This window comes from Mustelus asterias, chromosome 13 (assembly GCF_964213995.1).
Source record: "Mustelus asterias chromosome 13, sMusAst1.hap1.1, whole genome shotgun sequence".
Taxonomy (NCBI): domain Eukaryota; kingdom Metazoa; phylum Chordata; class Chondrichthyes; order Carcharhiniformes; family Triakidae; genus Mustelus; species Mustelus asterias.
The window spans coordinates 43584849-43609915 of NC_135813.1; positions in this window are offsets into that span (position 1 = coordinate 43584849).

Consider the following 25067-nt stretch of genomic DNA (forward strand, 5'->3'; position numbering starts at 1 on the left):
CCCATGAATCGCACGTGGGCGAGGGCGCCAAACGCAGCGACTCCTGGTGGTCTTCCTCCTCCTCCGTCAGCCACGATGGCGCCGTCCTGGGTTCGCACGTGGTCGGACCTCGTGGGTACTGCGACGCCGAAGGAGATTGTCTCCGTTCTGGAGGGTTACAAGCTGCACTGCCGTTTTTAGACTTCGACCTGCAGACTTTACCGTAGTGGCCTTTTTTACCGCACTGGCTGCAGATAGCCGTTCTTGCCGGACACTGTTGCCGTGGATGCTTGGCCCCACCACAAAAATAGCATCGCTGGCCACCTGGAGCTGCCGCCGTCGTCGGATCGATCTGGGAGCGCGGGTTTGCGGGGCGAGGAGGGAGCTGAGCTTGCTCCTGCCACGTTGACTGCACGTGGTCCTCGGGGTACAGCGCCAAGCTTTTCGACGCCGCTTCCAGCATCACAGCCATCTCCATTGCTTGGGTCAAGTCGAGGTTCCCCTTTTCCAGCAATTTAAGCCTGATGTACGAGGACCCTACCCCTGCTACGAACGCGTCTCGGGCGAGGTCGTACATATATTGTTCGGCTGATACGTCTTTACAATCGCAACCCCTGGCAAGCTGCAGGAGCTCATTGGCGTAGTCCTCCATGGTTTCGCCCAACTGCCGACGTCGTGTAGCGAGGAGGTAACGAGCGTGTATCTCGTTGGGTGGTTTCGTGTATCGTTTCTTCAGGAGCTCGACGGCCCTCGGGTAAGTGGGAGCCGCACGAATCGCGAGATAAATCGTGTCGCTTACCCTTGCGTGGAGGACTTGGAGTTTGTCACTGTCTGTAGTGATAGCTACAGAGGCAGCCAGGTAGTCTTCGAAACACTTCCACCAGTGGTCGAAGGTGTTAGCGGCACCGACCGCACGTGGGTCCAGCGCCAGACGATCTGGTTTTAAGATCTGTTCCATACTCTTTTTTTTTTGTACAGCTGAGAGTTTTCTGTTACACAATAAAATTGATGCGCGACAATCAAGCACGTGGAACCAAGGCTTCGATATTGAAGGCTTTTATTGTGTAACAATGGAACTACTAACACGAATACACCAGTTCAGACTGAAGGGGTCCTGCCGGAGCAGAGGGTCTTATACCTCGCCACCGGAGGCGGGACCCCACTGGAATGTGCCATGATAACGCTTATAACAGGTAAACACCCTAACCCAACAACATTGTACAACCCCCACAGTAACAACACCCTAGCCCAACAGTAACATAATAACAACCCCCAGTGGTAACCAACGATGGTTCACCACACACATTCCCACAACAATTCGTGTCATTGCATTTTTTTCCCAAGTTATACTCTCAACTGGTTTAATTTTAATTTTATTTGATGCCCTCATGATTTAATTCCTTATTGAAGAACAGCCAATGCCAAGAGACAGCAATGCCGAGGTTTACATTATAAGCTCTTACATTTGACTCAGTTCAGACAGAACTTGCACCTCAGTGTGAGAATATTGTAGACTGAAACCTCACAACATCCACATCAGCAGCAAGTCTAGACTGACACTCAGAGGGAGTGCAGCATTGTCGATGGTGCCATGTTTCCATGGTGAGGTCAAACTGAGGTCACCTGTACCCGCTCAATCATCTGTAAAAGCTCCCGTGCCACTATTTGAAGATGTGAAGTGTGTATCTCCCCAGAGCCTGGTCAATATTTATCAAATATCAACAGGCTATCTGCTCATTAACACACTGCAGTTGGTGGCAAATTGCTGTGTGCCAATAGGTTGGGGGATGGTCTATGAGAGAGAGCTTTGGAGAGTCAGTGTGGGGGAGTCATTCAGTGTGTCAATGTGTGCCGCTGTCAGTGTGTCAGTGAGTGTCACTGTCAGTGCATCAGTGTGTGGGAGTGTCATTGGGTCAGTGTGTGGGAGTGTCAGTGGGTCAGTGTGTGGGAGTGTCAGTGGGTCAGTGTGTGAGAGTGTCAGTGTGTCAATGTGACACTGTCACTGCGTCAGTGTGTGGGAGTGTCAGTGGGTCAGTGTGTGGGAGTGTCAGTGTGTCAATGTGTGTCACTGTCAGTACGTCAGTGTGTGGGAGTGTCAGTGTGTCAATGTGTGTCACTGTCAGTACGTCAGTGTGTGGGAGTGTCAGTGTGTCAGTGTGTGCGAGTGTCTGGGTCAGTGTGTGGGAGTGTCAGTGAGTGAGTGTGTGTGAGTGTCAGTGTGTGGGAGTGTCAGTGTGTGGGAGTGTCAGTGTGTGGGAGTGTCAGTGTGTGGGAGTGTCAGTGTGTGTGAGTGTCAGTGTATGGGAGTGTCAGTGTGTCAGTGTGTGCGAGTGTCTGGGTCAGTGTGTGGGAGTGTCAGTGAGTGAGTGTGTGTGAGTGTCAGTGTGTGTGAGTGTCAGTGTGTGTGAGTGTCAGTGTGTGGGAGTGTCAGTGTGTGGGAGTGTCAGTGTGTGGGAGTGTCAGTGTGTGTGAGTGTCAGTGTGTGGGAGTGTCAGTGTGTGGGAGTGTCAGTGTGTGGGAGTGTCAGTGTGTGTGAGTGTCAGTGTGTGTGAGTGTCAGTGTGTGGGAGTGTCAGTGTGTGTGAGTGTCAGTGTGTCAGTGTGTGTGAGTGTCAGTGTGTGGGAGTGTCAGTGTGTCAGTGTGTGTGAGTGTCAGTGTGTGTGAGTGTCAGTGTGTGGGAGTGTCAGTGTGTCAGTGTGTGCGAGTGTCTGGGTCAGTGTGTGGGAGTGTCAGTGAGTGAGTGTGTGTGAGTGTCAGTGTGTGTGAGTGTCAGTGTGTGTGAGTGTCAGTGTGTGGGAGTGTCAGTGTGTGGGAGTGTCAGTGTGTGGGAGTGTCAGTGTGTGTGAGTGTCAGTGTGTGTGAGTGTCAGTGTGTGGGAGTGTCAGTGTGTCAGTGTGTGGGAGTGTCAGTGTGTGGGAGTGTCAGTGTGTGGGACTGTCAGTGAGTGAGTGTGTGTGAGTGTCAGTGTGTGGGAGTGTCAGTGTGTGTGAGTGTCAGTGTGTGTGAGTGTCAGTGTGTGGAAGTGTCAGTGTGTCAGTGTGTGTGAGTGTCAGTGTGTCAGTGTGTGTGAGTGTCAGTGTGTGTGAGTGTCAGTGTGTGTGAGTGTCAGTGTGTGGGAGTGTCAGTGTGTGGGAGTGTCAGTGTGTGTGAGTGTCAGTGTGTGTGAGTGTCAGTGTGTGGAAGTGTCAGTGAGTGAGTGTGTGGGAGTGTCAGTGTGTGGGAGTGTCAGTGTGTCAGTGTGTGGGAGTGTCAGTGTGTGGGAGTGTCAGTGTGTGTGCGTGTCAGTGTGTGGGAGTGTCAGTGTGTGGGAGTGTCAGTGTGTCAGTGTGTGTGAGTGTCAGTGTGTGGGAGTGTCAGTGTGTGTGAGTGTCAGTGTGTGGGAGTGTCAGTGTGTGTGAGTGTCAGTGTGTGGGAGTGTCAGTGTGTGTGAGTGTCAGTGTGTGGAAGTGTCAGTGAGTGAGTGTGTGTGAGTGTCAGTGTGTGGGAGTGTCAGTGTGTCAGTGTGTGTGAGTGTCAGTGTGTGTGAGTGTCAGTGTGTGGGAGTGTCAGTGTGTGGGAGTGTCAGTGTGTCAGTGTGTGTGAGTGTCAGTGTGTGGGAGTGTCAGTGTGTGTGAGTGTCAGTGTGTGGAAGTGTCAGTGAGTGAGTGAGTGTGAGTGTCAGTGTGTGTGAGTGTCAGTGTGTCAGTGTGTGTGAGTGTCAGTGTGTGGGAGTGTCAGTGTGTGGGAGTGTCAGTGTGTGGGAGTGTCAGTGTGTCAGTGTGTGTGAGTGTCAGTGTGTGTGAGTGTCAGTGTGTGTGAGTGTCAGTGTGTGTGAGTGTCAGTGTGTGGAAGTGTCAGTGTGTGTGAGTGTCAGTGTGTGGGAGTGTCAGTGGGTTATTGTTAAGGGGGTTTGGGTGTGCTCTGTGACAATGTCTGGACATTGTCAGTGTGTGGGAGCTTGTATCGGTGGCACGGGAGGGCTGATTACAATAACTAGTTGTAATGTTTTGTGTTTAGAGTGGGTAAGCTCTGCCGCTGTTCTATCACTGACCCCTGCGGTGATCAAAGCTGTAGAATCAGCTTCCACATCCCTCTCAAATACGGGAGGCTTTGATCTCATTTATGATGACCCCTGTTGTTAAATAGCTAGCTTGCCCTCATTGTCTGTGTTTATGAACTTGCGGGGCCATTTGAGCCAGTGACAGGTGCATTCTCAATGTCAAATTTCATTTGAGAAACGCCCTGTGAATTGCCTTGACGTGTTTTACCCTATTAAAGGTGTTATATAAATGCGAGTTGTTGTTACCTCGGAACATGCATCAGGTGAGGCAAAGATAACATGGGCACCAATTTTAGAGATAATTTCGACCTGGGCCTCCGCTCCGATGTTTGACTCCCAGTTACACGGGGATTATTAATAATGTGGTTACTCGCTCACTCCAGTTATTAATGTCAACCTGAACAGCCTTGTCTCATTTCACCACATCTTCCGAACTGCTTGACCCGAACCTTTCTGTCACTCAGTGCATCGAAGCTTGTTAATATTCCATTAGCAGCATTTTGGAGGAGATTATCGTCATTACAGGCTCTGAGGTAATCAGCTCCAGGCTGAATGGGGGCCTATGTTCTGGTGAGTGTCTAAGTTCTGAGAAGACTTTGTTCTGTTCGCTCTCAGTTTGTTCTCCGTTTGCCGGTGATGTGGCAGCCCCTGTCTAATAAACATTAGGCTAATCTCCGGGCCTCGCACACATGGTTTCAATCGCTGGCCAAATTAGCACCACAACAGGGAATCGTCTGACGTCAGCCATCCTGATTTGGTTGTTGGCCTGAGTGAAGTTCTCTGGAATGAATCATTCATTACCCAGCCACACCTGGAATCAGAGGATCACTGGACGGTTGCATATGTCAGAGAAGGAGGGTAATTCTGAAAGTATGTGACGGTCAGCATTTGCTATCAAAACATCAGGAAGGTTAAAATACACACACACAGGGACACACACACACACATGTATACACACACATAAACATACAACCATGTACACACACACATGCACACACGTGTATGCACACACACACATGTAAACACATGCACGCACACACGTACCTGCACACACGTATGCACACATGTAAACATATACACGTGCATACATACACACATGCACACACACACATGTACACACATGTAAACATATACACATGTATACATGTACACATGTACAGACACATGTACACAAACAGGTACATAAAGACACACACATACACACAGAAATGCACACATCTCCCCATATAAACAGACACATTCCCAAATCAACACATACACACACACTCCCATGTAAACACATATACAAACACATACACTCATTCCCATATAAACATGTGCGCACACTAGGCCCAATTTTACCATTTTGAGTCGAAGAGCCGGATCTGGGCGTAATACGGATCCGAGCCCAGAATCCTCTTTGCAGCGCGCCCATACGCTTTTTGCCGGCTCCAGTCCGATCTGCGCAGTGGGCGGGGCTTAGTGCTGCCGGACCGATCGGAGCTCTGAACTGCGCATGCGCAGTTCGCAAAAAAATCTGAAGCAGCGCGCCCGGGCGGGAAAGAAAAAAACAGCAGAGAGAGCAGAGAGGATGGACTTGGGAGAATCTTGCAAACTGAAAATAATGTAGCATCTTCTTTGTGCTGCCTTATTATCTATGGGAAAGGTAATTAAACTACAGTGTCCTAGTGAGCAATTAGTGACCTGTATAATACATTTGTGATCTGTAACTGGGTTGTTGATGTCCCTGTAGCCAAGGCCAGGAAGGTGCTGCAGGCTCTCGAAGGACTGCAGGTCGGAAGGATGGTGGAGGGAGACCAGCGATCGAGGTAGGTTGGGGGGCGTGCTCTGCCGGGGGGGGCCTGCTGCCCAGGGGGGTCTGACCCTGGGGCGGGGGGGGTGGAGGTCTGCCAGGGGGGCCTGGCTCCCAGGGGGGTCTGATCCCGGGGGGGTGTCTGCCGGGGGGGCCTCCCTCCCAGGGGGGTCTGATCCGGGAGTTGGGGGGGGGGGGTCTGCCGGGGTAGTTAGTGGGGGGGTCTGCGAAGGATGGTCGAGGAGGATGGGCTTCGGATGTTCCCCTGCAGAATAGAAATCCGCTTCAGATTTTTATTTTGCAGGTCGTTTACAGCGCGGATCCGGAACGGACCAGAAGCCTGTAAAGTGGGATTTGGTGGTAGGGTTGCGTGTGTGGTTTATTAAGTCGATTTAAATGCATGCTAATGCATTTAAATCGTCAGGCTGCCCGATTCGGGCGCAGACCGGACCCGCGCCCGAATCAGGTGTCGGTAAAGCCGCAATCTGTGCGAATATTTGGTAAAATCAGGCCCACTGAGTCGGGGTGTTTGTCTGTTTTTAAGTCCATCAGAGCCTCCAATAGCCCCCCATTTCCTATGTCAAACTGCAAGTTGCTCACAGTCCCATTTCCTGAATCCTGTGCCTACATTCTCCTTTTCCTGAGTGAAGGCTGATCAGAAATATTGATTTAACACCCTTCCAATGTCCTGCGGCTTCCCACACAGATTGCCCCCTTGGTCTGTAATGAGCCCCACTCTTTCCCTGGTTAACCTCTTCTCTTTAATGTATTTATAAAATACCTGAGGGTTCTCCCTAACCCTGTTCACAAGTCCTTTCTCATGACCCCTTTTTGCTCTTCTAATTGCTTTCTTAACTTCCCTCTTTCACTTCCTAAATTCCTCTAGGGCCGCATTTCATCACATCGCATAAATACATGTTAAAAACACACACACAGTCAAACCAACATATCGTATACATGCTACAACTCATATGCATTAATACGTTTATGTATACCAATGCCCAAACACTGAATCATCTATACGCTCGCATGTGTTGTAATCCACACACCAAGCAGACAAACACACACAGATAAGTATGTTTGTGCACACAGGTTCATCTGTACATACAGCCAGGAACACATGGATATGCATACGTGGGCACACACACACACACACACACACACCAACACTCATACATACACACACACTCATACACACTCACGCATACTCACACACACATTCACACACACACACACTCATACACACTCCCACACGCACAGAGACACACATTCACACACACACACTCTCACACACACACACTCACACACACATACACTCTCACACACACACACACACTCACACACACACACACTCACACACACATACACACACGCACTCACATACACACACTCACATACACACACGCACACACACACACACTCTCTCACACACACACACTCTCACACACATACGCACACACACACACACACACACACGTACACACACACTCACACACATACACACACTCACACACGCATTCACTTACACACACATACGCACACACACACACACACACTCACACTCACACACACACACATGCCAGTGTGTAAGAGCTGATCTGTGCTGTGCCTCTTACTGAATCTCCATGCCAGTGAATGCACTCACTGTTTGGAGTGAAATAAGAATCTTCTCTCTCCCCTCACCTTTCTGACGTTGCTATCATGGGAAAGAGCAAATCCACTCCTGTTGCAGGAGTTCCCAGCTCTGGAAGGCAGTACGGTAAACGTGACCATTTTCAGGAGACTGGGCCTGGGTTAGGTTTAATTTTGGAATGTGAAAGTTAACCATGAATTCCATCTCCGTGCCTGAGACGCTGTCCCGCTGGAGATACACCGGCTTTGATGCTGCACTTGGATATAATTTGGCACTTACTCAAAAACAGTACTCACGGCAAGCATTCCTTGATCTCTTCAATTGACCTTTAAAGAAAATGACTGTTGGGCATTAAACATAACTGCTCCTCTTGACATACGGACTCCTTTGTGATTACATCAGGCAGTTTGAGCGATTTATGCAGGATAATTGCATTAGTCATTTGGAGTTGAAAAAAATAATATTTTGCTAGGATGATTTCCCAAGCGTCTTCAAAGAGAGATTGAAGTTTATATAATGGGTGCCTTTGTACACTAGTTTGGACAGATTCGCACTTTAATGTCACCAAACACTGGGGCTAATAATGTCCGTTTGACATTCTAATAGCCCCCAATCCCTTTTATACATAATGATTAATTGAGGCCTCGAGGTTGCATCAATCTTTCACAATAAATATGCTTGTTTAAATTGGAAACTCTACATTACACACTGATCAATGTCGTTCGTACACATGCCTGTATGCATGTAATAATAATGTCCAATCTTGGGCTGCTAGATCTGCCCTCACTCTGTGCCACTCAGCATGGCGATTGTGCCACGAGGTGTAAGCTCCTCATGTTGGAGAAAGGGATTCATCTTCACAGCGGCTGCTGTCAACCCTGACTTTGTGGTTATGATGTGGAGATGCCAGCGTTGGACTGGGATGGGCACAGTAAGAAGTCTCACAACACCAGGTTAAAGTCCAACAGGTTTATTTGGAATCACAAGCTTTCAGAGCACTGCTCCTTCATCAAGTGAGTGGCCTCAAAATAAGGGGGAGAAGATTTAGGACTGAGTTGAGGAGGAACTTCTTCACACAAAGGGTTGTGAATCTATGGAATTCCCTGCCCAGTGAAGCAGTTGAGGCTGCCTCATTGTATGTTTTTAAGGCAAGGATAGATAAATTTTTGAACAGTAAAGGAATTAAGGGTTACGATGAGCAGGGGGGGTAAGTGGAGCTGAGTTCACAAAAAGATCAGCCATGATCTTATTGAATGGTGGAGCAGGCTCGAGGGGCCAGATGGCCTACTCCTCCTCCTAGTTCTTATGTTCTTATGTCAGAAGTGAAATTGTATCAGGCACAGTAACACCATCGCTGCAAGAACAGAACAGAGGCTCAGTGACCAGGTGATATATAGTTTCCCTCCTGGCTTTTCAAAGTCTATCCATCGTCTGCTAGGCTCAGGTCAGGAATGTGATGGAGTAATCACCATTCACCTGAATGGGGGAAGCTGTAACCACAGTCACCACTCAGGGAGCTTGATGCCATCCAGGCCAGAGCAGTTTGTTCAGTCAATGACCCTGCCACTGAACTCAATACCCACCCTCTCCATCACTGGCGCACTGTGGCTGCAGTGTGCCGAAAACACTGTATATTTCACCAAGGTCACTGCGACAGGGGATCTTCATTCCTTGCAACCTCCACCAACAAGAAAGGCAAAAGCAGTCAGCAGTGTTCTGGGAAAACCTTCACTGCAGGTTCCCCTCCAAGTCAGACCATATTCTGGCCTGGACATGTGTTGCCATTCCTATATTGTTGTTGGATCAGTATCCTGGTATGAATGCCATGATGTGAGCGACATCATCACAAGGAATGCACCAACTTTGCACCGCCTCGGAGGGCCAGGCGATGGGGAAACAATGCCAATATAACCAGATGTACCTACATCCTGAGGAGGAATTTTACAAAGAGCAAAAAGGTACTGACATCGCCACGTCATTAGTTCATTCCTCAAAATCTTTACTTCACTGTTCAATGTCTCTATGTTGACAACTATTCCCTTTCGCTGACATTAAATACCCTTACTTCAACATCCAATACCATTCAGTCTTTGCCCCTCTTATTTCTCATCTCCATGCTGCCCTCAGTGACATCATCTAAAAACACAGTGTCAGTTTTCACAGCCGTTCTACCGCACCACCACACAGCCCGACTCCTCACATTTCCAAAACTGTCACGTTGATGCTCCAACTTCCAGTGCTGGATGAGGAGACATTTCCAACTGACCTGCTCTTGTAGCCACAGTATTTGTATGACTAGTCTAGCTCAGGTTCTGGTCAATGGTAACTGATGCTGGGGGATTCAGCGATTGTAGCGCTGTTGAATATCAAGGGGAAATAGAACAATGAGCAAAGAAAATTACTGCACAGGAACAGGCCCTTCGGCTCATCAAGGCTGCACCAACCATGCTGCCCGACTGAACTAAAACCCCCTACCCTTCTGGGGACCATATCCCTCTATTCCCATCCTATTCATGTATTTGTCAAGATGCCCCTTAAAACTGACTATCGTATCTGCTTCCACTACCTCCCCCAGCAGCGAGTTCCAGGCGCCCACCACCCTCTGTGTAAAAAACTGGCCTCGTACATCTCCTTTAAACCTTGCCCCTCGCACCTTAAACCTATGCCCCCTGGTAATTGACTCTTCCACCCTGAGAGAAAGCTTCTGACTATCCACTCTGTCCATGCCTCAGATGGTTAGATACTGTTGAGGATTAACCAGAGAGTGCACGGTGAGTACTCAAATCTTTTAAGCTTTTATTACCTGCTAGCAAGGAGAACGGACCCAGTGAATTTCACTGTGATGTTCTGTCGATTCATACGGATAATTAGCAGTTAGGGTTCATTACAGCAAATGAGAAACCAGCAACTTTCTAACCCTTCATTTGCATACATAGTCCACCAATCATAGCATAGCTTTTTGCCCTTTCTTATCCAATAGAAAACCATCTCCTTCATTAGCGTAATATGTCAACATATTGTGTTTTTTGGTGTTTGTCAGGTAACTTGTCTTTGTTTCATCCTGAGGCCAAGGCCAGGAATGCAGTGTTTATGAAACTGATACAAGGTTAGACAAAGGGTCTTTGACAAAGGTTCATCTGGACTCGAAACGTCAGCTCTTTTCTCTCCTTACAGATGCTGCCAGAGCTGCTGAGATTTTCCAGCATTTTCTCTTTTGGCAAGGTTAGATTGGCCTCTTTCCTGTAGACGGGACCGTTGACCTCAATGAGGCCTTGTTTCCATTTTTGCTGACATTGTTACCTGCCATTGTTGTTGTAACTTAATTTCCACACCAGCATCTGTAGTTTTTAACTGCTTTTAATGATAGTTTCAGCAGCCCAGCAACCCCATGGTGTTTAATTTGAAGTGAGCATCCTTAATCTTGAAGAACAAAGTGAATTAAATATTTGGCCAGAGCTGGAATTACAGCTTAATTTCCACAGTGCTCTCTTGTTAGAGATGGTTATTGCTTGGCGAATATTACTTGCCACTTATCAACCCATACCTGAAAGTTGCACTGGTCTTGCTGCATGCAGGTATGAACTGCTTCACTATCTGAGGAGGTGCAAACAGTAATATACACTGCACAGTATGTCACATCAGATCTTGCCTCAAAAAATGCTGATAAAATTTTTCAAAGGTAATTTCTCTTTCATAAAACTATGTTCACTCTGTCTGATCAACTAGGATTTACTAAATGCATTATTACAATTTTATTAATAATAGAGTCTAACATTTTCCTGATGACTTATTGTCCATTAAGTTTCTCTCGTACTTTTTCTCTGTTGATAATAATCTTTAACCTCCTCCCTCTTATTGCCCTTTGGTGATCCTTTATTTCTCTAATTTTCTACTGTGAAATCAGACACATTGGTTCAACATCTCTGTGATTTCCTCGTTCTTCTGTGATCATTTTTTCCTGTCTTTGCCTCCAAGGAACCAATGTTTACTTTAGCTACTCTCCTTTTTATATATTTGTGAAACTTATCATCTGTTTTCCTATCCCTTACGAGCTTACGCACATATTCTTTTCTCCCCTTTATATCAACTTTTGATCATCGTTTAGTATTCATGGTATCCAAGAGGCGGTTAGATATAGCACTTGGGGGCGAATGGGATCAAAGGTTATGGAGAAAAAGCAGGATTAGACTATTGAGTTGGATGATCAGCCATGATCATAATGAATGGCGGAGCAGGTTCGAAGGGCCGAATGGCCTCCTCCTGCTCCTATCTTCTATGTTTCTATGTTTGCTGGCTTCCAAAACTGTTCTAATTCTCAGGCTTACTACGAGCCTTTAAAATGTAATGAACGTCTTCTATTAATCGAATACTATCCTCAGCTTCCTGAGTAAATCACAGATGGATCATTCTCCCTTAAGTTTTTTTAAAATGCCGTGCATTTTTGTTGAAGATTTTGTATTGTTTCTTTAAATATTTCTCACTGTTTAGTCTATTTCCCAATCGACCTCAGCCATCTCTCCCTCATACCCATGTGGTTGGCTTTGTTTAGTTTTAGATTCTTTTTTTGGTCTTGGGTTTGAACACTGGTCCCAGCCCAGTTTAAATGTGCAGCATATCCCAAAGGAACAACTCTCTCCTACCCCTGCACTGGTACCCATACTCCATGAATCAAAACCCATTCCTCCCACACCACTCTCAGAACTACATGTTCAGTTTTCTAATCGGCTTGACACTAGCCGGTCCCTGAGTGGCTCAGGTAATAATCCAATAGTTATAAGCCTCAAACTCCTCTGCCCCCAGATGTCTCTGTGCGACACAACCCTGAAGGGGCCAGAGGACAAAGACTAAATTGTTCACAATCGTGTCTGTGTTTTCTTGATCAGCAAGTCTGAAGATTCTGCTGCTTACTGCTTCTCACGACAATATATTTTCAATATCTACTTGTTGCGAAGTTGATGCTTGTAAAATTGTCTTTTAAAAGGTGGTTTTGCTTTTTCTGTACTTAAGAGTTTTTTTTTAAAAAGAGATGCAGGTGCAAATGCCAGTACACAGAGAGACCCAAAGTGAAACATTGGGTCCTATTTTACCATTTTGATTCTAAGTGTTGGGTGGACTTGAAACTGGGAGTGTTTCAGATCCGACTTTTAGACCCGTTCAGAGGCGCCCCCATAGGCACTCTGCCTGCAAAAATATCAGCGAGTCCGAATCGCGCTGCACAAACCTGTGGGCGGGGCTTAACGTGCCCGAAATCCTGCAGCTTCGATCGGCGTCTCCAACTGCGCATGCGCAGAAACAAAATGATAGAATGCTGCTCCCCACCACATCCCTCCCGGGCCGGATAACACCTCCCCCTTATTCCCCCACACCCCCGCCACCCAGACCCATCGCTGGCCCCTCCCCACTTTCTTCCCTCTCACTGATCACAGACAGAGTGGCAGCGGACTCATCTCCCTCCCCCCCCCCACCAATCTCAAACAAAGAGTCGTCGGATGCTTGGCACTTACCTCCTCACTAACCCTCACTAACTGGAGCGCCCAAATCAGACTTATATAGAGCATGTCCGTTTCGCGCCGATTCTGAATGGGAGAACACGGTGATAAAGGGGTAAGTGCTGGTAAAGTTGGGCATGCAGCCCATTAAGTCAATTTAAATGCATGCGAATGCATTTAAATGGCTGTCGCGCCCGTTTCGGGCGTGATCTCAATCGCGGCCATTTTCAGGCCTTGGTACAGGGGGAACCAGCACGGAGGCGGTCGCGGATCGCACTACTCACCTCATGCCTGACTTTACCAAGATCTTGCGTCCGAAAATGGTCGCAACGCGATGGTGAAATCGGGCCCATTGTATTGAGAGGCCAGGCAGTAGTGTTGCCAAGACAACAGGCTGTTTTTCAATTTTAACCAATCAATTTAAAATAGGTATTTGAATAACAGCAGCCTATCAGATTTGAATTTGCTGTTATGTTAACCTGAGAACCAATCCTATTGTGGGGATGTTGGTATATCATCAGGGGTAATACAGCCAACAACTGCTCTGTGCTACAGCTAATAGCTTTTAGCTCAAAGCCTCATCTGGATAGAAAAGGTACCAAAAAGGTATCCAAGAAGACCAAAAAGGAAGCCAGAGGTTCCAGACAGAAGAAATCAGCAAAGAAGACAGAAGATTCTGGAAGATAAAACCTGGTTGTGTTTTGAGAGTGACTAAAAAATCTATTTTTTTGTTAATAAGTGGGAATTGTATTTATCGAAACAGCATTCCGTTAGAATCGTGTTTTATTGGGTTTGTTAATAGGTTTACCTGTTCACTGTTAGTTAGGTAAATGAAGTGTTACTTGTTGATTTTACAGAGAGAATCTCAGGTAGTGATTTTGATTTAACCACTGAAAGTTGCTGAAGCGCAGATTGTACTATCTCTCACACACTCTTTAACAGATTATGAGGTGAGGTATCCTCTTTGAGTGGTCAGGTGTTAGTTCTCAGGGAGGGGATCAACCTCCTCCTTCACAGTACGCAACACAAATTTATTACAATCTTTCAGTATCTCATAAAATTCATAAAAGCACCAAGATGGAGTGAGATAATAGGTAAGTAGTCAGTGATTCACTATGAGCCCATTATGCATTCCTGTCCTGGCAAATCACCCCACAAAACCCGTTCACAGTAAACTTCAATTAGCAATAAAATAAACAGAACTCTCGCCATGATTCAACTCTACGTTCACAAGATAATTATGGATGACATAAGCCATCGAGCGCAGCTCATCCCCTCCATCCAAATAACATATAACCTGCAAACATATGAATTAGGAGCAGGAGTAGGCCATCGAGCCTGTTCCGCCATTGATAACATCGGCTACACCAGTAACTCAAACTCAGAAGTATTTAATAGGCTGTAAAGTGGTTTGAAACGTTATGAAAGGTGTTGCATAAATCATTACTGAGGGAACACGGCATCTTTGTCCTGGGCGATGATGGTGATTAACTTTTAGGTTTGGTCTTTCTTTCATTATGTCTACATGCAGTAGGCAAAGTGACTTTAACCATGGTGATATTGGAGGCCCAGGGCCCTATTTTACCATTTTAATTCTAAGTGCTGGGTGGACCTGAAACTGGGGGTGTCTCAGATCCGACTTTTAGACCCATTCTCAGGCGCCCCCATACGCACTCTGCCTGAAAAAATATCAGCGATTCCGAATTGCGCTGCAGAAGCCTCTGGGTAGGGCTTAACACGTCCAAAGTCACACTACCAGAAGGATGTGGAGGCTTTGGAGAGGGTACAGTAAAGGTTTACCAGGATGTTACCTGGTATGGAGGGCATTAGCAATGAGGAGAGTTTGGAGAAACTTGGTTTGTTCTCGTTGGAACGACGGAGGTTGAGGGGTGACCTGATAGAAGTCTACAAGATTATGAGGGGCATGGACAGAGTGGATAGTCAGACGTTTTTTTCCCAGGGTGGAAGAGTCAATTGCTAGGGGGCATAGGTTTAAGGTGCGAGGGGCAAGGTTTAAAGGAGATGTACGAGGCATGTTTTTTACACAGTGGGTGTTGGGTGCCTGGAACTTGCTGCCGGGGGAGGTAGTGGAAGCGGATACGGTAGTGACTTTTAAGGGGTGTCTTGACAAATAAATGCATAGGATGGGAATAGAGGGATATGGTCCCCGAAAGGGTAGGGGGTTTTAATTCAGTCGGGCAGCCTGGTCAGTGCAGGCTTGGAGGCCAAAGGGCCTGTTCCTTTGCTGTAATTTTCTTTGTTCTTTGTTCAAATCCTGCAGCTCCGATTGACGCCCCCAACTGCGCATGCGCAGAAAAAAAATGATAGAATGCTGCTCCCGGTCACATCCCTCCTGGGCCGGATAATGCCTCTCCCTGGCTCCCACAGACATTGCCCCACGCCCACAACATTACTGACCCCCTTATCCACCCATCCCCTCACCACCCAGGTCCATCGTGATCCCCTTCCCCTCCCATCGATCTCAGGCAGAGTGGCAGTGGACGCCCCTTCTCCTCCACTGATCTCAGGCAGAGTGGCAGCAGACCCCCCCCCCCTCAATGATCTCAGGCAGAGTGGCAGCGGACCCCCCTTCCCCCTCAATGATCTCAGGCAGAATGGCAGCGGACCCCCCTTCCCCCTCATTGATCTCAGGCAGAGTGGCAGCGGACCCCCCTTCCCCCTCATTGATCTCAGGCAGAGTGGCAGTGGACCCCCCTTCCCCCTCACTGATCACAGGCAGAGTGGCAGCGGACCCCCCTTCCCCCTCATTGATCTCAGGCAGAGTGGCAGCGGACCCCCCCACCCCCCTCACTGATCTCAAGCAGAGAGCCGTCGGTCGCTTGGCACCTACCTCCTCACTAACTGGAGCGCCCGAATCAGACTTTTGTTGAGCTTGTCTGTTTTGCGCTGAGTCTGGATGGGCGAACGCAGTGGTAAAGGGGTAAGTGCTGGTAAAGTTTGGCATGCAGCATATTAAATCAATTTAAATACATGCAAATGCATTTAAATGGCCGTCGCACCCATTTTGGGCGCAGTCCCGATCGTGGCCATTTTCAGGCTTTGATAAATTGGGAAGCAGTGCAGAGACGGGCGTGGAATGCGCTACTCGCCTCACGCCCGACTTTACCAAGTTTTCGCGCCCGAAACAGGTGCAACGTGATGGTAAAAATCGAGCCCCCAGTGTCGATTCTCTAAGGACACAGAACAATCGACCGATGTTCGGAAAGCGACAACAAAGAAATCACTGCACTTACAAAACAATTCAGCTCTGTAGCTCATCTCTCCACAGCGGCCCCCTCCAACATTCCCACAAACCCCCACTCCAATCCCCACTGTTCCTATATGGATTTTAGTAAGGCGTTTGATAAGGTTCACCATGGTAGGCTTCTGCAGAAAATGCAGATGTATGGGATTGGGGGTGATCTAGGAAATTGGATCAGGAATTGGCTAGCGGATAGGAAACAGAGGGTGGTGGTTGATAGTAAATATTCATCATGGAGTGCGGTTACAAGTGGTGTACCTCAGGGATCTGTTTTGGGGCCACTGCTGTTTGTAATATTTATTAATGATCTGGATGAGGGTATAGTTGGGTGGATTAGCAAATTTGCTGATGACACCAAAGTCGGTGGTGTGGTAGACAGTGAGGAAGGGTGTCGTAGTTTGCAGGAAGACTTAGACAGGTTGCAAAGTTGGGCCGAGAGGTGGCGGATGGAGTTTAATGCGGAGAAGTGTGAGGTAATTCACTTTGGTAGGAATAACAGATGTGTTGAGTATAGGGCTAACGGGAGGACTTTGAATAGTGTGGAGGAGCAGAGGGATCTAGGTGTATGTGTGCATAGATCCCTGAAAGTTGGGAATCAAGTAGATAAGGTTGTTAAGAAGGCATATGGTGTCTTGGCGTTTATTGGTAGGGGGATTGAATTTAGGAGTCGTAGCGTTATGTTGCAACTGTACACAACTCTGGTGCGGCCGCACTTGGAGTACTGTGTGCAGTTCTGGTCCCCACATTACAGGAAGGATGTGGAGGCTTTGGAGAGGGTGCAGAGGAGGTTTACCAGGATGTTGCCTGGTATGGAGGGGAGATCCTATGAGGAGAGGCTGAGGGATTTGGGATTGTTTTCGCTGGAAAGGCGGCGGCTAAGAGGGGATCTTATTGGAACATATAAGATGATTAGAGGTTTAGATAGGGTGGATAGTGATAGCCTTTTTCCTCTGATGGAGAAATCCAGCACGAGGGGGCATGGCTTTAAATTGAGGGGGGGTAGTTATAGAACCGATGTCAGGGGTAGGTTCTTTACCCAGAGGGTGGTGAGGGATTGGAATGCCCTGCCAGCATCAGTAGTAAATGCGCCTAGTTTGGGGGCGTTTAAGAGATCCGTAGATAGGTTCATGGACGAAAAGAAATTGGTTTAGGTTGGAGGGTCACAGTTTTTTTTTTAACTGGTCGGTGCAACATCGTGGGCCGAAGGGCCTGTTCTGCGCTGTAATGTTCTATGTTCTATGTTCTAACCCCTAAAACCTACTCCATAATCCCCCCCAACACCCCTCAATCAAGACCCAACCTACCCTCCAACGCCCACCAACCTTCCCTCCAATCTTTCCCCCAATGCCCCTTCCCCCCTCCCCGCCGCACAGCATTTGAATTGGTTGTAAGATTACAGGGATCTATCCGACTGAGTGTGTCTCAGGCAGGAACAGTCTCGGTCGCTGCCTCTTGCCTTGGGGCAGCTTTGTGGTTTTGTGGCTGGATTTAAAATAAAATTGGGATCGTGGAATTGCCCAAAGGTCGAACATCACAGCAACCACTGGCGAAATTGACCTGAAACTGACAGCAGCTTTGGAAATATTGCAACTCTCAGCCTGAGAGACCTGGTCTTCATAAAACCAGCTTTCAAACCTGCTCAACGTGGACAATGAGAAGCTGTTTGAAACACCCAGTAAGTGTTTTAACAACACCAGGTTAAAGTCCAACAGGTTTATTTGGTAGCTTGAAGCCCTGTTGGACTTTAACCTGGTGTTGTTAAAACTCTTACTGTGTTCACCCCAGTCCAACGCCGGCACCTCCACATTATGAAACACCCAGCCCAAGGCCCACCCAGCCCTCGGACCCTCATGCTTGGCACCATCTGCAACACCCCCACACCCCTCTCCCCGGCCCTGGTTAGGGGAACAGAGAGGGTAAATTGGAGAAATAATTTCCACTAGTTGGAGAATCCAGCACCAGGGGGCAAAATAGACCCCTTCCAAGAATGAAATTATAGAATCGAACCATAGAATCCCTACCTTTGATTTGATTTGATTTGATTTATTATTATCACGTATTAACATACAGTGAAAAGTATTGTTTCTTGCGTGCTATACAGACAAAGCATACTGTTCATAGAGAAGGAAAGGAGAGGGTGCAGAATGTAGTGTTACAGTCATAGCTAGGGTGTGGGGAAAGATCTGACAGCAGCAGGGAAGAAGCTGTTCTTGAATCAGTTGGCATGTGATCTCAGACTTTTGTATCTTTTTCCCGACGGAAGAAGGTGGAAGAGAATGGGGGCAAAATAGAAGGAAAAAATGGTGTAATTCAGAATAGTTTTTTCAGTGGGAGTTCAGACTGGAATCTCCCCACTCTGTGCAATGCAGAGGTCACAATCATGAATATCATTAAAAGCTCGGGGGGAGGGGCCTATTCCTGTGGAGTTTGACAGTTCTGGAACTCTGCGCATGTGCAGTGGCCCCTATCTGTCAGACTCCCATTTGCTGGCCAGCCCGGGACCCCCGCAGTGCTGCCTCTCCATCCCCCTCTACAACCTGATCACGGCCCCCACCACTATTCCCAGGCCAGCCTCAATGCCACCCCGTCCCGGAGTGTCCCAATCTCCAGCACACCCTCCCCACCAGTAACTATCCCCCCACCCCCCCCCCCACACCCGCTGGCCCCCCCTCACCCCGGCAGACCGCCTCCCACAGGAGGCAGAGGCCCCCGGCAGACCACCCCCCCCCCCCCTCAGCCCGCCCCTATCGCTGGCCTCCCTCCAGCCCTGACTGATCCTCATGCAGAGTAGCAGTGGGACACCCCATCCCCACCGATCACCCCACTGACAATAGGCCCCGCCCCCCTTGGCACTGCTCAATGCCCTGTGGGCAGTGCCAAGGTGTCCCCTGGGCATGGACACTTTGCCCCTTGGGCACTGCCAGGGTGTCCATGCCCAGGGGGCCGTCCCACGCCGCCCGACCCTCTGGGGGGCCCCACTTGCCCCCCCTTCTCTCCGGCAGGGTCTCTCACTAGTTCCCCGAATGTGGGGAGCTTCTAAACCCCGCCAGAGTGAAGCTGTACTGGCGGGGTGGGGATGCTATTGGGCCGGAGAATTCCGTGCCGGGCCTGAAATATCACATTTAAATTACATGAAAAATAGGTTTAAATGACTTACCTTGTCTTCCCGTCGGTTTCCAGCGTGGTCCCGACTGCGCTTGTTCTCCAGCTGTGGGAGACACGCACGCATCAGGAACGCATGCGTGAATCCCGCAAAATGGCCGACATGCGCATCTCCCAACCCGACCCGTCAAACCATTCGCACATCGTAATGGGAGAATCGGGCCCAGTATGTCTGGGGTGCATGGGGTCCTTGCAGTGCAGAAGGCGGCCGTTCAGCCCATCGAGTCTGCACCGACTCTCCGACAGAGGATCCCACCTAGGCCCTTTCCCGTAACACCATGTATTTATCCCACTAATCCCCCTGACCTACACATCATGGGGCACTAAGAGGCAATTTAGCATGGCCAATCCACCTAACCAGCACATCTTTTGGAGTGTGGGAGGAAACCCGGAGCACCCGGAGGAAACCCACGAAGACACGGGGAGAACGTGCAAACTCCGCACACAGACAGTCACCCAAGCCGGGAATCAAACCCGGGTCCCTGGCGCTGTGAGGCAGCTGTGCTAACCACTGTGCCACCGTGCTGCTGAATTAGGAAACATTTCTTCACACAAAGGGATGGGAGAATTTTAGAAATCTCTTCCAGAAATGGCAATCGACGCTGGGTCAGTTGTAAACTTTAAGAGCAATGAATTTTTGTCATTCATAGGGCGGCACTGTGGCACAGTGGTTAGCACTGATGCCTCATAACGCCAGGGATCAGGGTTCGATTCCCGGCTCGGGTCACTGTCTGTGTGGAGTTTGCACATTCTCCCCGTGTCTGCGTGGGTTTCCTCCCACGCTCCAAAAGACGTGCTGGTTAAGTACATTGGCTATGCTAACTTCTCCCTCAGTGTACCCGAACAGGCACCAGTGTGGCATCTCGGGAATTTTCACATGTACTTCATTGCTGTGTTAATGTAAGCCTACTTGTGACAATAATAAATAAATTTATAAAAAAACAAAGGATATGCGACAAAGGTTGGTGAATGGAATGAGGCTAAAGATCGGCCATGATCATATTGAATAGCAGTGGTACAGGCTGAAGGGGCTGAATGGCCTCCTCCTGTTCCAGTGATTCTCTGGATGGGGTTGTAGGTGCGTGCTGGATAAGGTGACTGCAGTGGAGGCCAACGCAAGGCAACAGCGCCTCTCTCTGCACAAGGGAAGATCTGAAACACACAACCTTCTGTCTTTTCTCACGAGAAGCTCTACGGATCGCCCTGTGTTATTGCTGAAACTTCACCAGCTGCTGTCAGAACGTTTACACAGGGCGAGTGGATAAACTGACATTTTAAATTTTGTTTCCACATGTTACTTATAGACCTGGAGTAAATATCTCAGCCCGAGAGTGTATACAGTGAGAATGATCAATGAGTTGTCAGATTGTGACAGTAACCACCTAACATCCCCTGTGTGCTCATTCCGAACACAGCAACCTTAGGCAGAGCTTTCAACACTGAAGCCAATGGAGTTCATTTTGCCGAAACAACAATCGCTGTACTTCAAAGTAACTTATTGTACGTGAAGCTTTTTGCGGAGTTGCTGACACATGTTTTTTCTTTTAAAATGAGTAAGGGGCAGCACGGCAACACAGTGGTTAGCACTGCTGCCTCGCAGCGCCAGGGACCCGGGTTCCATTCCCGGCTTGGGTCACTGTCTGTGGAACTTGCACGTGTCTGCAAGGCTCCCAATCCAGGAACTCCCTCCCTAACAACACTGTGGATGTACCTACACCACAGGGACCACAGCAGTTCAAGAAGGGAACTCACCACCATCTTCCGAAGGGCAATTCGGCCAAATGGCCTCCTTCTGCACTGTAGGGATTCTATGACCTATGATCTGATCTAAAAATTAATATGGGAGTGAGGAAGGAGAGGGATCTTAAAACAGAGACTGGGAAGGTGTTGGGTCCATTAATTCCTTTGAACAGACAAAAGGACAGAACGGGTACGAATTTTAAAATGAATTTCTTTGAACAGAATTTAAAGAAAATTAAATCATGACAGAAGTGAAAAGTAAAAGCAAAGCGAACTTGGAGAGATTGGCTTCTACTGCCAGCCCCCGTACTGAAATTTTAACAGCACCTTGAAAAGGAACTGAATTTGAAACAAACTGAAAACACACACTAAAAGCCACAATATATCTCAACTCTTATCTGGTTATTGTAAGTGTCCTTTGCAGGCTGTCTCTGACTAGGCAAACAAGTCTTGCAGCTGTTGTTATGAAAAACTTGTTTTGCCTGCATTGTGCACCCTTTAGGAATGCAGGCAATTTTTAACTAATCCAGCATGCCTTCTGAGTTTTAAAATGTAGTCAAGTTAACAATGTTAGTTAACCCCTGCAGTCTAGCATTTAAATGTAATTGCATAGCAGAAATATCTTAAAATGAAGTCTTTGCATAGACTGAAAGAAACAGGGCTAAGCACACATAGAATCTCTCAGAAGGGATCATACAATTGGAGGATTCATAGAAATCATAAAATCATAGAAACCCTCCAATACAGAAAGAGGCCATTCGGCCCATCGAGTCTGCACCGACCACAATCCCACCCAGGCCCTACCCCCATATCCACCCACTAATCCCTCTAACCTACGCATCTCAGGACACGAAGGGCAATTTTAGCATGGCCAATCAACCTAACCCGCACATCTTTGGACTGTGGGAGGAAACCGGAGCACCCAGAGGAAACCCACGCAGACACGAGGAGAATGTGCAAACTCCACACAGACAGTGACCCAAGCCGGGAATCGAACCTAGGTCCCTGGAGCTGTGAAGCAGCAGTGCTAACCACTGTGCTACCGTGCCGCCCTTACATATTCTTACATTATTCTTACATTGGGCGTGAGCACAGCTGGCTAGACCAGAGTTTATTACTGTGGTAATGTGGCCCCTTTAAGGGGGGGGGGGGGGGGGAGGAGGTGGGGGTGGGGCGGTGGTGGGTTGGGGGGGACGCCTGATCAGGCTGAACTCAATGGAGAAGCAGCGCAGGAAGCCGAGCCATTCGGGAGGAAGGGCATGTGTGGCCCATTGAGGAACCTCAGTTGGAGCTAGCGAACAGAGAATGTTATCGTGTCTTTGATTCTGTCTGATCATTTCTTGTATTTAAATATTTATACTGTTAGTAATAAACCCTTCTTGACTTGAATTCACAATGAGCCGCCCTCAGGTTATTACAATTGCCCACCCCTAATTGCCCTTGAACTGAATGTCTTGCTAGGCCATTTCAGAGGGTGTTTAAGAGTCAACCACATTGCTGTGACTCTGGAGTCACATGTAGGCCAGACCAGGTAAGGACGGCAGATTTCCTCCCCTAAAGGACAGTAGTGAACCAGACAGGCTTTTACAGCAATCAGTGATAGTTGTCATAGTTACCATTACTTATATTCCAGATTTATTGATTTTAAATTCCACCAGCTGCCATGGTGGGATTTGAACCCATGCCCCCCCATCCCACCCCCCCCCCATCCCACCCCCCCCCCCACCACCACCTCCCCCCCCCCCCCCCCCCACCGCCCCCCCCCCACCCTCCACACCCCCAAGAATGAGCCTTACCCTCTGGATTACCATTGCCACTACACTACCATCACCCCATGGTGCAGTGGGGGTTGCGAATGTGAATGGATAGAGACATTGAACATGGGGGGGATGGTATTTGGAACAGGGACCAGAGATCCACAGGGTTTGAAGAAGAATGAAGAGATCTGAAATCCTACTGTCCACAGATTGGACACCAAGAATCCATTCATTAACTTCGGCGGATGTCTCAGAGAAGGAATGAATTTGACAATAATATAACATTCAACATGTGAGAGCGCCCCTACATTTATTCACCAGACATACCCCAGCATCACAGTGCTGTGGTTTTGTTACTTATTCATTCATGTGGGCATCGCTGGCTAGACCGGCCTCTATCTATTGCCCATGCCTAATTGCCCTTAAGATGATGATGGTGAGCTGCCTTCTTGAACCGCTGTGGTCCCTGTGTATGCCCACAGTGCAGTTCGGGAGAGAGTTCCTGGATTGAGAGCCTTGGGAATGTAAGTGACATCAATGATTCTGAGGATTTAGCTGCACTCCTCATATAGAGTCTATGATAGCACAATTGGAAGTGGGAGTGAGAGGAGGAGCTGTCACCTCCAATTGAGGCTCCTGTGAATCTGCCCATAGAATTATAGAATCCTACAGTACAGAAGGCGGCCATTCGGCCCATCAAGTTTGCACTGACCACAATCCCACCCAGGTCCTATCCACATGACCCCCATGCATTTACCCCAGCTCGTCCCCCTGACATTAAGGGGCAATTTAGCAGGGCCAATCCACCTAACCCACACATCTTTGGACTTAGGGAGGAAACCGGAGCACCCGGAGGAAACCCACACAGACATGGGGAGAACATGCAGACTCTGCACAGACAGTGACCCAAGGTGGGAATTGAACCCGGGTCCCTGGCGGTGTGAGGGAGCAGTGCTAACCACTGTGCCACCGTGTCGCCCATGATACACAACCATCATGCCCAATCGGAAATCAATTAGACGTACATGAACTCTAGCACAGAAGGCAGCCATTTGCTTCCTTCACGTCAGTGCCAGACTCTGCAATCTGAAACAAATCTCTGTTGCAGAGTTCTCTCCCTCAGAACCCGGAATTTTCCACTTCTCCAAACATTTCTCTTCTGTTCCTTCCAATGGCTTCTGCTTTGCTGTTCGCTGTGCTAAAGCACTCCGTCTTACAACAATTCACTGCCTTAAACAAATTCTTCCTATCCTTGTTGTCCTAGCGACCAGACCCCACACATGCAAATTGCCTGTGAACTTTCCCGATGATTTTCCCATCTTAGAGAAACAGACCACCCTGATGAGCTGATCAAACTGCTGCTAAAATACCAAGATTTATATTAATGACATCTCCGTGATAACAGGAGCGCTGAGCCACTCGATATGGACAGAACCCAGACACTGCGAAGGAGTATGCTCAGATCTGTATAATTCCTTCTCGTCATCCTTCCAGAAAATTCCACAGTGTAATAGGTCTGCATTCGTTTTTATTTGTTCATGAGATGTGAGCATTGTTGGAAAGGCCAGCATTCATTGCCCATTCTTAATTTCCCTTGACAACAGAGTGGCTTGCTAGGCCTCTCACTGGGCTGTTAAGAATGTGGAGCTGGTAGGCCAGACCAGGTAAGAACGGCAGATTTCCTCCCCTAAAGAACATCAGTGAAACAGATGGGTTTTTACAACAATCGATTGTAGTTTCATGGTCACCATTACTGAGACTATCAAGTCCAGATTTGTTAAATTAATTATATTTATTAATTAATTTAATTTAAATTCCACTAGATACTACAGTGGAATTTGAACCCCTGCCCCTATGGTGTTACCCTGGGCCACTATTGCTAGTCCAGTCACATTACCACTACACAGCCATCATCCACAATATAATATTAATTAACTTGCTCAGTGCCAAGCATTTCATAGAATCCTACAATGCAGAAGGAAGCCATTCGGCCCACCGACCACAATCCCACCCAGACTCTATCCCTATAATCCCTTGCATTTACCCTAGCTGGTCCCCCCGACACAAAAGGGCAATTTAGCGTGGCCAATCAACCTAACCTGCACATATTTGGACTGTGGGAGGAAACCGGAGCACCCGGAGGAAACCCACGCAGACTCGGGGAGAATGTGCAAACTCCACACAGACAGTGACCCAAGCCAGGAATTGAACCTG